Genomic DNA, 12695 nt, shown 5'->3' on the forward strand with positions numbered 1-12695 from the left:
ACCCACAGCGCCACACCAGGACTCCATAAAGTTGAACATTGTTGTTGTTAAGTACCGTGGTGGAGTTGGTTCCGACTCATAGCGACCCTGCACAGGGTTTTCAAGGCTGTAAATCTTTACCGGAGCAGAACACCTCATCTTTCTCCCGTGGAACCACTGGTAGTTTCGAACTGGTGACCTTGAGGTTGGCAGCCTGGCTTGTAACCACTAAGCTACCAGAGAGGCATATGCTATTGTCATACAATCACGTCTCTAGTTATATGTCCAGCAGAAATATGCATAAATACTTACCACATGTATGCTCTAGAATGTCTATAATAAAAATAAAAATATCAAAAACTAGAAACTACCCAAATGTCTATGATCAATATAATGGGCAAGTATATATTCATATAATTGTTGTTATGTGCCTTCTAGTTGGTTCTGACTCATAAGGGTTTCAAGCAGCCAGTTGGTGAGCTTGAACCACTGACCTTTCCATTCAAACCTGCCTTGCAGTCCAGCACATTAACAAACAGAGTAATCAGTGAGAATGAATATATCTCACAAATGATGTCAAGAGAAAGTAGACAGGCACAAAATAGTGTGTACTACATGATTCCACTTTTACAGTTTAAAAAGAGGCACAAATAAAATTAATTTATGCAGTTATAAGTCACTTTTTTGATAGTGAGGATCATGAGTAGGTTTGGGGGTGCTGGTATTCATCATGTTCTAGGTGCTAGTTACATAGATATTTGTTTTTTTTAGAGTCCTCAGCTGCTCCCTCTCTCCATGTCCTCATCTCTGTCTCTATCGCTGATGTTGCTACTTCTCTGTATAGGGTCCCACACTCTGCTTGTGCTCTTCTCTCTTGATGGTCCTCTGATCCCCTGTTTCTGTACTGCAAGATTAGCCACTCCCCCATTTTTGTTATAAAACTTCTACCTTTGCAGTTGTGACATTCACAATTAGTAATGATAACAATTACTCATTATTGAATCATAAGAATCTTATCCCTATCTCTTTTCACAAAACCCATCTAGACAAGATGAAAACTATTCAGTAGGGACTCTACCTTCCCCTGCACACTCTTAAACTAAACTCCCTCTTGAAAACTTGTAAGCCAGTCACTTCATGTCTTTATTGCCCCTCATTTTAGGTAATCAATCCCTAAATTGCCCGTCCCTATCTACCCTGTATACAGAGGGGATAGGATTGATCCTTGATATGAAGACTTCTTCCCTCTTAGTTGGTATTTTGAGCTACTACATCCATAAGTATAAGTCAAGTTCATCAAATTGTATCACTTTACACTTATTTCCTTTATAAAAAAAATTTTTTTTTCCTCTAGTTGAGTTCTGGTTATCAAGCAATCGAGTCTAGGTCAAATGGCTACTATCTGCAAGTTTGGGTGTTCTTGTGCATCTCCCCTCACTTCATATTAGCTGGATGCTTCACTCACAGCTCTAGGCCTCTGGATATGTCTGTGTCCATGGGCTCAGGATTCCCTAGGTCACACCACACTTCGTGCTAACCAGCCCTTCCTCTTTCTTTCATCTTCAGGTCAAAGGGAGTCTATGGAGTGTGGTTAAACTCAGCCCATTTCTTCATTGCTGCCTTTCCCCCTCTTCCACTCACCAATAGACCAATGTGATCACCAGCAAGCTTACATGCCTGCTCATGTGTTCTCTTTGAGTTTCAGTCTTAGAGAGGGGTTTGTCCTGAATGGACTTCATTGCTTGCCTTGATGGCTCCCTGGCAAACAACTTTCTAGTTCTTGTAGTAGCCAATCATACTGTCATTTTTGCTTTGAATTTTTCCTGCTGATCTTTCTTTGAAAATGTATTGCTCTAACTGACATAGATATTTTAAGTTTGTGACCATTCAATGAATTTCACACATGGTATGTGCATTTAGGTCTATATTCACATGAGTTAAAAACATCTGATAAGATTTTTTCCAGTGACTTTTCAGGTTTTCTGTTTGAGTCACACACAGTTTAACTCACATACATCCCTTCTGTTTTAGGTTAAGTTCATATTGGGCTTTTCCCTTGCTCTTCTGTACAATGGGACCATTTATCTACTTCTCTTTTGTTAAATTATGAAATTGTTTCAGCGTCCCTATCTCTTGGGTTTTTCTTGCACTTTCAATGAAAACTATTTTCATCTGGTCCTATGGTTTTAAGTATTAGATGGTGGTGGTGGTGGTGGTGGTGATGTGCCATGGAGTAAGTTCTAACTCATAGCAACCTTGCAAAGGGTTTCTGAGGCTGTAAATCTTTATGAAATGGCTGGTAGTTTCAAACTGATGACCTTGAGGATAGCAGCCCAACTTGTAACCACTACGCTACCAGAGCTCCTTCAAGTATTAGATGTAAACAGATCATTCCCAATTCTGACCTTTCCTCTAGAATCAAAATTCATGTGTCTGTTTCATCTGAATATGCATCCACTCCAGTCTGACCTGTATCAGTAATTTGTTGTTATTGATGTTTGCCATCAAATTGGTTCCAGCTCTTAATGCCCCTGTGTAAGGTTTCTGAGGGGCTGGTGGGTTTGAACTGCCGATCTTGAGGTTACCAGTCCAGTGCTTATCTTACAACACTCCACTGCTTATCTTAAAAGTGTGACACCAAGATCCAATAAATAGTTCCAATTTATTCAATTGCTCAAACTAAAACCTAGAAGTCATCTTTGATCCACTCTTTCTTTCCATTAAGTCCTACGTATTTTCTAACCACTCCTTCTAATTAAGGAGCTCTGGTAGCATAGTGGTTACAAATTGGGCTGCAAACCTCAAGTTCAGCAGTTCAAAACTACCAGATATTCCACAGGATAAAGATGAGGCTTTCTGCTCCTGTAAAGATTTAAAGCCTCAAAAACCCTGTATGGGGTCGCTATGAGTCGGAACTGACTCCACTGCACACCACCACCACAACCACCTCTCTAATTGATAACCACAAAGTCAGCAGTTCAAACCCACCAGCCATGCCTCAGAAACCCTATACAGGGCCACTATTAGTCAGAACCAACACCACAGCACTTAACAACAACATATCCCAGTGTATTTCACTATTGCCTTACCATAAAAAATTCTCATAGCCTCTTAACTGATTTCTGTGCTTCCAATCTTAGGCCCAACATAAAATTAAACTACACCATTCTTCTGCTTAAAACCCTCAATATGCCTATCATAACCATTTAGGATACAACCCAAACTGCTTGCCCTGACTGTTATCATGTGTCATCAAAACAGTCCCAATTCATAGCAACACTATACGACAGAGTAGAATTGCCCCCAAAGAATGTTCTAAACTGTAATCTCTACAGGTACAGATCACCAGGGATTTTGCTCCTGCTTAGTTGCTTGGTGGGTTCAAACCATTGACCTTCAAGTTAATAGCTAAGCATTTAACCATTATGCCACCAGGACATCATAGATGTTAATCGTCCTTCCTGCCCATCTCTCTATCTTATCTTATTTCACCTCTGTCCATCTTCCCTGTTAAGGTCTTCCCTCATTAGAACCTTTACACAAATCATCTAAGTATGTTTTTCCTCATAATCTTTACTTAATCTTTCTTTTTAGTCTTCTCTCAGTCAAATACTAGTCTCTGAGAGATGCCTGTTTAGGCCACTGATTTCAAAAAAATTTTAACAGCTCCTCTTCCCCAATCGGTCTCTATCATACTGCCTTGCTTTATTTTTCTTCATACTACTTTTCATAATGCCCCATCGTCTTGCTGTGAATGAACATCTTGAACATATTAAGCTCTAAACAAATATATGCTGAATGAATTAATGGACTGTAGACTTCAACATGATATAAAACAAAACTCTACCTAATCCCTAGCTCAATGGAGAAATATACTTGACTCTAATCTTAATTACTCTGGTAGGAAAACCAAACCCATTGCTTTCAAGTTGATTCCAATTCACAGCCATACTTTAGGGCCGAGTAGAACTGCTATAAATCTTTATGGAAGCATAAAGCCTTGTATTTCTCTTGCAGAGTGATTGGTGGGTTTGAACTGCTGACCTTGTGGTTATCAGCCCAATGCTTAATTCATGACACCACCAGGTTTCCTTTCAGGTAAGAAAGCATTTTCAAAAGTTTCCATACTGAAAACTTTCATCTGAAATAAGTTCAATGATTCAATCTCTGGGTATCACATTGGAACGTTAGGTAGAGGTAGTAAGTTATAAATGGAAGTATGAAAAGAGGGCAAATGCAGGAGTACTGGTCAGGTTTGAACTGGCAATGCAGGATCAAGATCCTAAACTAAGGACATAGTTTGGGTAACAGTGATCCAAGAATGTATGAAAGGTCCTCAGAAAAACGATCCTGTTGTAGGGCCAATATTTGCTAATGCCAGAGAACTGTGCTGTCTTTTCTATTTAGTGCAGAAATCAATCTCCAAGCTTAGGTAGCCTGATATGATGTTATGTGAGAAGAAATGGCTGCATTAGAAAGCAAAAAGGCAAATAGAATGTTTTTGCTTACAAAGGTAAATCCTGACTGCTAGACAATGTCTACAAGTAACCGGGCAAAAATGTTTCAGTTGAAAAACATGGGCCTCCAAAATGGTTAATTTCACTTACAATGCTCATAGCTAGAATTTTCTGCCCAGCCCATTTACTTCTTCTTTTTTTTTTAAACCTTGTACTGCAGAAGGCCCTTTAAAGCAGATCAAAAAAGGGAAGTTTAACTCACCACATCCAGTTTGCACTCTCATTAGTCCACGTCCCGTGATCTTGGTTACCACCCCCCTTATAAAGATGCAGCACAGTGCAGTACTGCAGCTGATGTTACACAACTTTCTCTTTCTGCACTCTCCTGCTGTGGGTCCTGACAGGCTGAATGGAGCAAGGTAACAATCAAAAACCTATCCTTCCCCAGAATGGTTGATGCAAATAAATCCTAGACCAATTGTGATGTTATTGGGACATAAACCAACACATAGATACTGCATTCATACCCTTCTGGAGCTGGAAATGTGCCGTAGTTAAAGTAGGCACAACTTTACAGACCCAGTCAGACAGCAAATGCAGGGGCCGCCTGCCTGACTCTTTAGCTTCCAGGTTACACAGAACACATACCTTCATCTGTAACTCAGGTTCCTCCCTTTAAACGATTGGGATTTTGCATAATTCACCTCTAAAGGATGTGTATACACAGAATATGGAATTTCAGAGGGCATTTAGAGAATTCTTCCACCCAGGGAGGAAGTCATTTGTAGTATCTCTTATATCACAGATTGCTTTACCAGGGGCCGGGCCAAAGCTGAACAAAGTCTAGGAACACACAGGGTCACTCCCATAACTCCACAGAGAGGCAGCAGATTCGATCTGTTGTCCTTAAGGGTAATAGACCAGCAATGAAAATCAACCTTAGGACCCAGGCATAAAAAAGGTTATTGAGCCTCAGAGAACATAGCACATTTGCATCCACTCTCTCTGGCTAAACATTCCTGAGTGATGCAAATGATTTATAGAAGACAACCATGCTACAGGTCAGTGGTTTGAATCCACCCAGTAGCACTATGTAAGGAAGGACTGGAAATCTTCTGTAATGATTACAGCCAAGAAAACTTTAAGGAGCAGTTCGACTCTGTTAACACATGAGTCATGAAAAATCTGAATGGACTCAGTGGCAATGGGTTTATTTTCTTGTTTGTTTGTTCTTGCTTTCTCCTTAGCTAAGCTAGAGTTTGTCTGGAAATAAACAAACACTGAGATTTATTAGGATGGGATTGGTTATGTGCTTGATGTAACTCAGTGCAAAATTAAAATTAAAAAATTCTTCAACCAGATTCCTTAAAATTCTCCAAAGATAGGCATCCAACAATAACATTTTCTTTCTCTATAACTTCACTCCTATTTATCTCTGCATGGGAACACAACAGACTATAAACTACAGACAAGGAGTCAAGAAATATAAACTATTGATTCAAGTGAGGCAGAGTAATAGGAAAAATGTATGAATAAACATAGCAGATTTTTAAAATGCCCTCAAAATTATTGATGTTACTCCCAATAAGAGGTTGAGTATCTTTCCTCTCATCTTGAATTTGACTACACTTGTGACTGCTTTGGCCAACAGATTATGATAGAAGCAAAACTATGTATATGACTTTTGAGGCTAAATCAGAAAAGGCCATTTAGCTTCCACCTGGTACTCTTGGAGATACCTGCTTTCGGTGAAGCCAGAAGCCATGTAAGAAGTCCTCCTACCCTGAAGCCACCATGCTTGAAAAGCTACTCATAAGAGCTCACAGCAACAACCCAAGCTAAGATTCTAATAGCCATCATCCACTACTTGTGTCTTGGGGGAGGGAAAGATCCAAAATTCAAATATATTTTACAAAGAGCCCTGTATTAGGTTGTAAATAGGACAAAAGACTAGGCAAAGACAAATCATTCAGATGAGGCAGACCATCAGCATGAATCCACAGTAGTGTAAAGAGGATTCATATATATGTGACTATATAGAGCGCACAGAAAACAAAGGAGATTCATCACAAAATTGTGATTGGTGGCAGATCAACTCATCATCATTTTATAGACATTATCATAGGTGGGGTTACAGAATTGGGATATATATGCTATTGCAGATTAGGAAAATTCACAGGGTTGTCTCTAAGGCCCTCTGATGACGTGGGTCAGAGTATGATTCAAGACCATGTGGCCCTGGTACCCCAATTTCCATTAAGGGGATGTCTAGGCAAATCCCTGAGTGAGAGACTATCCCTTCCCAGTCTGTTAGGGGAGTCTTGGGGAGTTGTAACAATCCACTTTCAATACACTCTGATTGAGGGCAAAACTTTTTACATTTCAGGTTAGTGATCAGAAGAACTCAATGGAGGCTGAATTTATGTCAAGATTAAAAATGGTTTTAGGGCTCCCACTGTAAACCATGGTGGTGGTGGTTGTGTGTTACTGAGTCACTTCTGACTCGTAGCAACCTTGTATAGGGTTCTGAGGCTGTAAATCTTTATGGGAGCAGAAAACCTGATCTTTCTCCTTTGGAGAGACTTGTAGATTCAAACTACAAACATTGTGGTTATCAGCCCAGTAAGCTATGAGATCTCCATTACCTTCTACAAATCAAGTGATCAGAATTTTAAGTGCTAGCCCTGGTGTGGTGTTGTAGAATAAGACTGCTGGGGACAGCATATGCAGACCCTGGGTTGATCAGTGGCCCTGTGACATGGACGAAAATCCAACCCCGTGGCCCTCCTCAGGACTGCGAGCCATGGACCCTGTGGGCCAAGGAAGTGACCTCCTGATGTCCCGGGTTCATTGGTTTTTGTGAACTCACTGGTTGGCTACCTCTTTATAATTTTCTTTGGTCCTAATATTGTTCATTCTATGCTTCTAACTCCAGTAATTGTAGCTTCTGAGAAAATGGTTTCTTTTACAATGCCTCTCTTAATGCCTCCACTGTGTTGGCAGTGTGTCGAGTCCTGGGAACAAATCTTTCTGAGGAACAAGCGATAGCCACCTGGGATGAATGTCAGAACTGCTCCTTATTTGATTATTCAGTTATGTTTGATATCCATGAACAAGAATGGGTTTGAAACCCCTTTTTAGAGCCGAGGGAGTAAAAGTTTCCTCAGATAATTCAGAAAGGCCATGAACAGGTATATTGGGAATATGAGAAAAGGTTTTTAGAGAAAAACTACCCAAGGTTTGTAAATAAAGTGGAATGGTAAATTCTGGGAAGGTTGGATTAGAGGATAATAGTGGCAGCCCCATTAAACCGCCTCTGAATATAATCAGTTTAACCCAGATGCTCTCCTTCCTCCTGAAAGTATATAGGAATGTGATAATTAAGAACAAGGTAGCATTTTAGATATAGATAAATGAAGTCCGGTGCCTGAGATCTTGCTCACAAACAAAAGTTTGCAAAGTGTACAGAGACAGCTTGGCTCCTTTCAGGAACCTTGCTTTATGTTATGTATCCTTAAGAAACTGCTTGCCGCTGCTCTAGATCATTTAAGCCTAAAAGTTAATACATAACAGCTTGATTGAACCCTTTTTCTGTAAAAATAAAAATGTTAGATTGTTAAGAAAAACTATGAAAATATCTTAAAAGTTGTTCCTGTGAATCATTATGTCCTGTTTTGAATGATTAATCACATTTCAGTTCTGTATCCTGTCTTATCTAAAGAATCACATCCTCCCTTTGTGAATTTCATCCTTCCTTTGTAACAAATCCCTCCCTAAAAAAAGAGAATAAAAGACTGAGGTAGAGTGAGTTCTGCGTGCAATGCTAGGCAATATGTTTGCAGATCTGTCTACCTGCCAGCTTGCATCATATCTATGTGTCTACCTTTTTTGTATATATTTCGTCTTTCTCTTTCTCTATCCCTTTCGCCACCAGATCTCCCTTCTTCGTGACACCCACAATTCCTTGTCGAGGCTGGAACCTGACATAGGACCTCGACATAAGATAAGACTGCAAACCACAAGGTTGGTGGTTAAAATCTACTAGCTGCTCATTGGAAATCCTATACAGGATTGCTATGAGTCGGAACCTATTCCATGGTGCTTTATAAAAACAGCACATTAGTCAAGTGAGTGAGCCATTTAGGATGCCCAGCCCAACTGAGTCTTAAAATGATTGTACCACCATCAATATCTAACTGCAACCTGGTAAGAGAACTCCAGCCACAATTACCCAGCTGTAGTGAGCGCTCCAAATGGCCATACTAACGTTAGTTCAAATCATATCTCCTATCCCATCCCCATGTTCCAGCTAAGTAGGAAGGAGCAAAGAGCACCCCCTCCTCCCACTATGCATACCAAAACTCTTTGGTCTCTAGGAAGGGACAGGCAGCCCTGCACCTAGAAATTTTCCTACCTTGTTTCACCTACCACCCTTAACCACTTGTATACCCCATGATGCAGAAAAACTTCATTGTCCAGCCAGCCTACACTGGAAGCAGCTGTTTTAAATCCATTGTAAGTAACTTTCATTGTCAACAAACCATTTCTTTTATTTTCTTTTCTGTAATAAACTAATGTCTCTTGGATTGGATCTTGGTTGTTTTTTGGTTCTACACCTATGTATGCAGAATGCTATTCCCTTCGGGGCCTGAACGTCAAGCCCTTTTTTTCATGAACCAAAAAACTGTGAACAAAATAAAATGACTATTTTAATGTACTGGACGTCAAGGTCAGTTTGAACCACAAGGTCGGTGTTTCAAGCTCATCAGCTGCTCCTCAGAAACCCTATCAAGGGGTTCTATGTCTCTGAACCAGCTGGATGGCACTTACCAACAACAATAACTGAAACAGTGAAGGATCCAAGTTATATAACTCAAAGACATTGTTCCCACCCTAGACTCTTAATGATGGGATGCCTGACCATTATCTCTCATCACAGAACATCATAATAAAGAAATCCATCTCTCTGGGTATCAGACACAACCTCTGCATGAAGATTTACACTGGAAGGTCAGGACAACTAATCAGGCCTCATCATCTTCCTATGAGCTGAACTCCATCACTGTAACTTTCACCCATCTGTTCCAGTTCTGCCTTATGATGCCAAAACAAGTCTTCTCACTTGTATGTGACATCAGAGAAGATTATGCAAATAGATTAGGTCAATAGAAAAAGAAAAACCTTTTTTGTTCCCTATTCCTTTGAAGCAGTATGACATTAAAGAAATGATCTCTCCTGAGCTATCCCTTGGGGTCATAACATTTACACATTCTATGCATACCTTCATAGAGGAATGGAAGAAATGATGGTATTTGAAAAACTATTTCTATTTTTATTACTGTTTTGTTTTGATTTTGAAATGATTTAAAATGCTCAGATTGCAAAACAAGGTTTGACTTCTTTTAAAAGACAAGAAGAAATAAATTCATTTGGGGTTAGAGAGTTAAATGAAAAAAATCAAATTTGTGAAATAGAAATATCAAGAAAATACAGATTAATATATTTTTTGAACTAAAAAGTGTCTTTCTCAGCGTAACATCAAAGATTATGAAGAAAACAATGATAGAATTGATCACATACAGATTCAGAACTGTTGTGTGATGAAACAATTCACAAAATTAAAAGGCTAATGACAAACTAGAAAAAAATATTTCTGGTACACAATAATAAAAAAGATTAAGATCCTTAATATATGTGTACTTAATTAGAAAATGAATGTTCCAATAAAATTATCTAGATCTAGATCTAGATATTGTTGTTGTTGTTGTTGTTAAGTGCCATCGAGTCGGGTCCGACCCATAGCGACCCTGTACAGGGTTTCCGAGGGTGTAAATCTTTACGGGAGTAGAAAGCCTCATCTTTCTCCCGCGGAGCGACTGGTAGTTTCGAACCGCTAACCTTAAGGTTCGCAGACCGATTCGTAACCACTACGCTACCAGAGCTCCTTAGATATAGATATAGATATTGTTAAGTGCTGCCGAGTAAGTTCTATCTCATAGTATCTATGTATAGGGTTTCTGAGGAGTGGCTGGTGGGTTTGAACTAAGACTTTGGGGTTAGCAGTCCAATGCTTATCCCATAGCACCACACCAGAACTCCCATAGATATAGATATAGCTATGCTAACCACAAGACTAGAAGTTGAAATCTACAAGTCACTCCTCAGAAACCCTATGCAGGGTTACTACAAGTCAGAACCAACTCACTGGACAGCTCTTAACAACAACAACAGATATATACCCATACAAAGAATAAAAATAGGCAATTCACTATAGAAAAAATACAAATGCATAAAAAATGTAAGAAAAAAATTTCCACCTCTCTTGTGATCTATGAAATGCAAATTAAAATAATCTTATTCAATTATTTAGCTTCTCATAAAAACACTCCTTTTTTTTTTTTAATTGCCAACAGCCATGGTTGACAAAGGTGCGGGAGATGCAGACTCTCTCATTCATTATTTACTTATATGATTGAGGTATTCATTTATCTAATAGAAATGAAAGCATGTGTCCACATAAAGAATTGTACTTAATTGTTCATAGTAGTCCTATTCATAATAACCCAAAAACACTCAAATATCCTTTTACATGTGACTAAACAGTACTCTCTGCCTATTCAGTAGAATGGTGCCATAGGATAAGTACTCACCCTCAAGGTTGGTTTGAACTGCAAGGTGGACAGTTCAAACTTACCAGCCATTCCTTGCAAACCCTATATAGGATTGCTATGGGTCAGATTTGATGGCACTTAAGAACAACAATAACCACAGGATACTTAATGGTTCTATTGTATGCGTGCACATGGTTTATTCAACCATTTTTCTATTGAAATGCATTGAAATTCATTTGATTTTCTTGTTTTATTCTCCCTGATTAAAATTTGTGCTCTGATGAACATTATTGTACTTAAGATGTTGCATTCTTTACTTATTATTTTCAAATTTAATAGGTTACACATGGATTGCTTACTTATAAAGGAAGTTCATTTTAAAGGTTATTAATATATATAGCTAACTGTATTCCCCAAATATTTTGCATACACATTGGCCAGCAAATAACTGGTAAATACTGTATGAGCAGATATCCTGCTCCTACACCCATGTCAAACATGGCTACTGGCAATTTAAAACATAAATAAATAGAGGGGGTTTTATGAGAAGCTAAACAAGAGAATAAGATTATTTAATTTGCATATCATAGATTACAAGAGAAGTGGAAAATTTCTTCTTTCATTCTTTGTGTATTTGTACTTTTTCTATAGTGAATTATCTATTTCTCTTCTTCATATGGATACATATCTGCTGTTTTTATTAAATGCTTTTGAGAAACTTAAGTATTTCTATATGGAACTATGCAGCCAGCTAAACATTTTAATAAACCCATGAATTATTCAGATTCCGTGTGTCCGTAAGTACAAAAAAGGCATCTCATGATGAAGACATTGTCTTAGAGAAAAAGACAATCTCTGTTAAAATAGAACAAAAAGATTTATTGAAAGTGTAAGAACATTGAAATGCAGAATAATAGACTTCCAATATGTAAAGACAATGACTTTAAGGGGCAAATGTTTCCTGAGGATAGATATAGTCTAGATTCAAAATTCTCAGAGCTTTGTTGTTGTGTTGTGAAGTGCTGTTGAGTCAGTTCTGACCCATAGTGACTCTGTATAGGGTTTCCGAGGAGCAGCTGGTGAGCTTGAACCACCGACCTTGCAGTTCAAATGGGTTTGCAGTCTGGCTCATTAACTCATAGTGCCACACCAGAACTCTGATTGGCTATTTTTGATAAATCATTAAGGATACTCCTGGGCAAGTTCTTTATGTAAAAACTTTTCTGCATATTAGTTAATCTGATTGTACTTCTTGCAAAACAGATTTGCTTATTCTTCTTATTGTCCATGGTACTTTTAATATTCTTCTCCCACCACCATAATTTAAATGCATTGGTTCTTCTATGGTCTTCCTTATTCATTGTCTAACTTTCACGTGTATATGAAACAATTGAAAATACCATGACTTGTGTTAGGCATGCCTTAGTCCTCAAACTGATAGTTGTGCTCTTGAACAATTTAAAGAAGTATTGTTCAGCAGAATTGCCTGAAACAAATTTTCATTTTATTTCCTGATTGCTGCTTCCATTGAGTGTTATTTGTGGAGCCAAACAAAATGAAGTACAGCCAGAATGTTCCTTAGAAGCTGTGATGGTAAGACTTCATCTCTCATACTTCAGACATGCTATCAGGAGGGACCAGCCCCTGG

This window comes from Chrysochloris asiatica, unplaced genomic scaffold (assembly GCF_000296735.1).
Source record: "Chrysochloris asiatica unplaced genomic scaffold, ChrAsi1.0 scaffold00017, whole genome shotgun sequence".
Taxonomy (NCBI): domain Eukaryota; kingdom Metazoa; phylum Chordata; class Mammalia; order Afrosoricida; family Chrysochloridae; genus Chrysochloris; species Chrysochloris asiatica.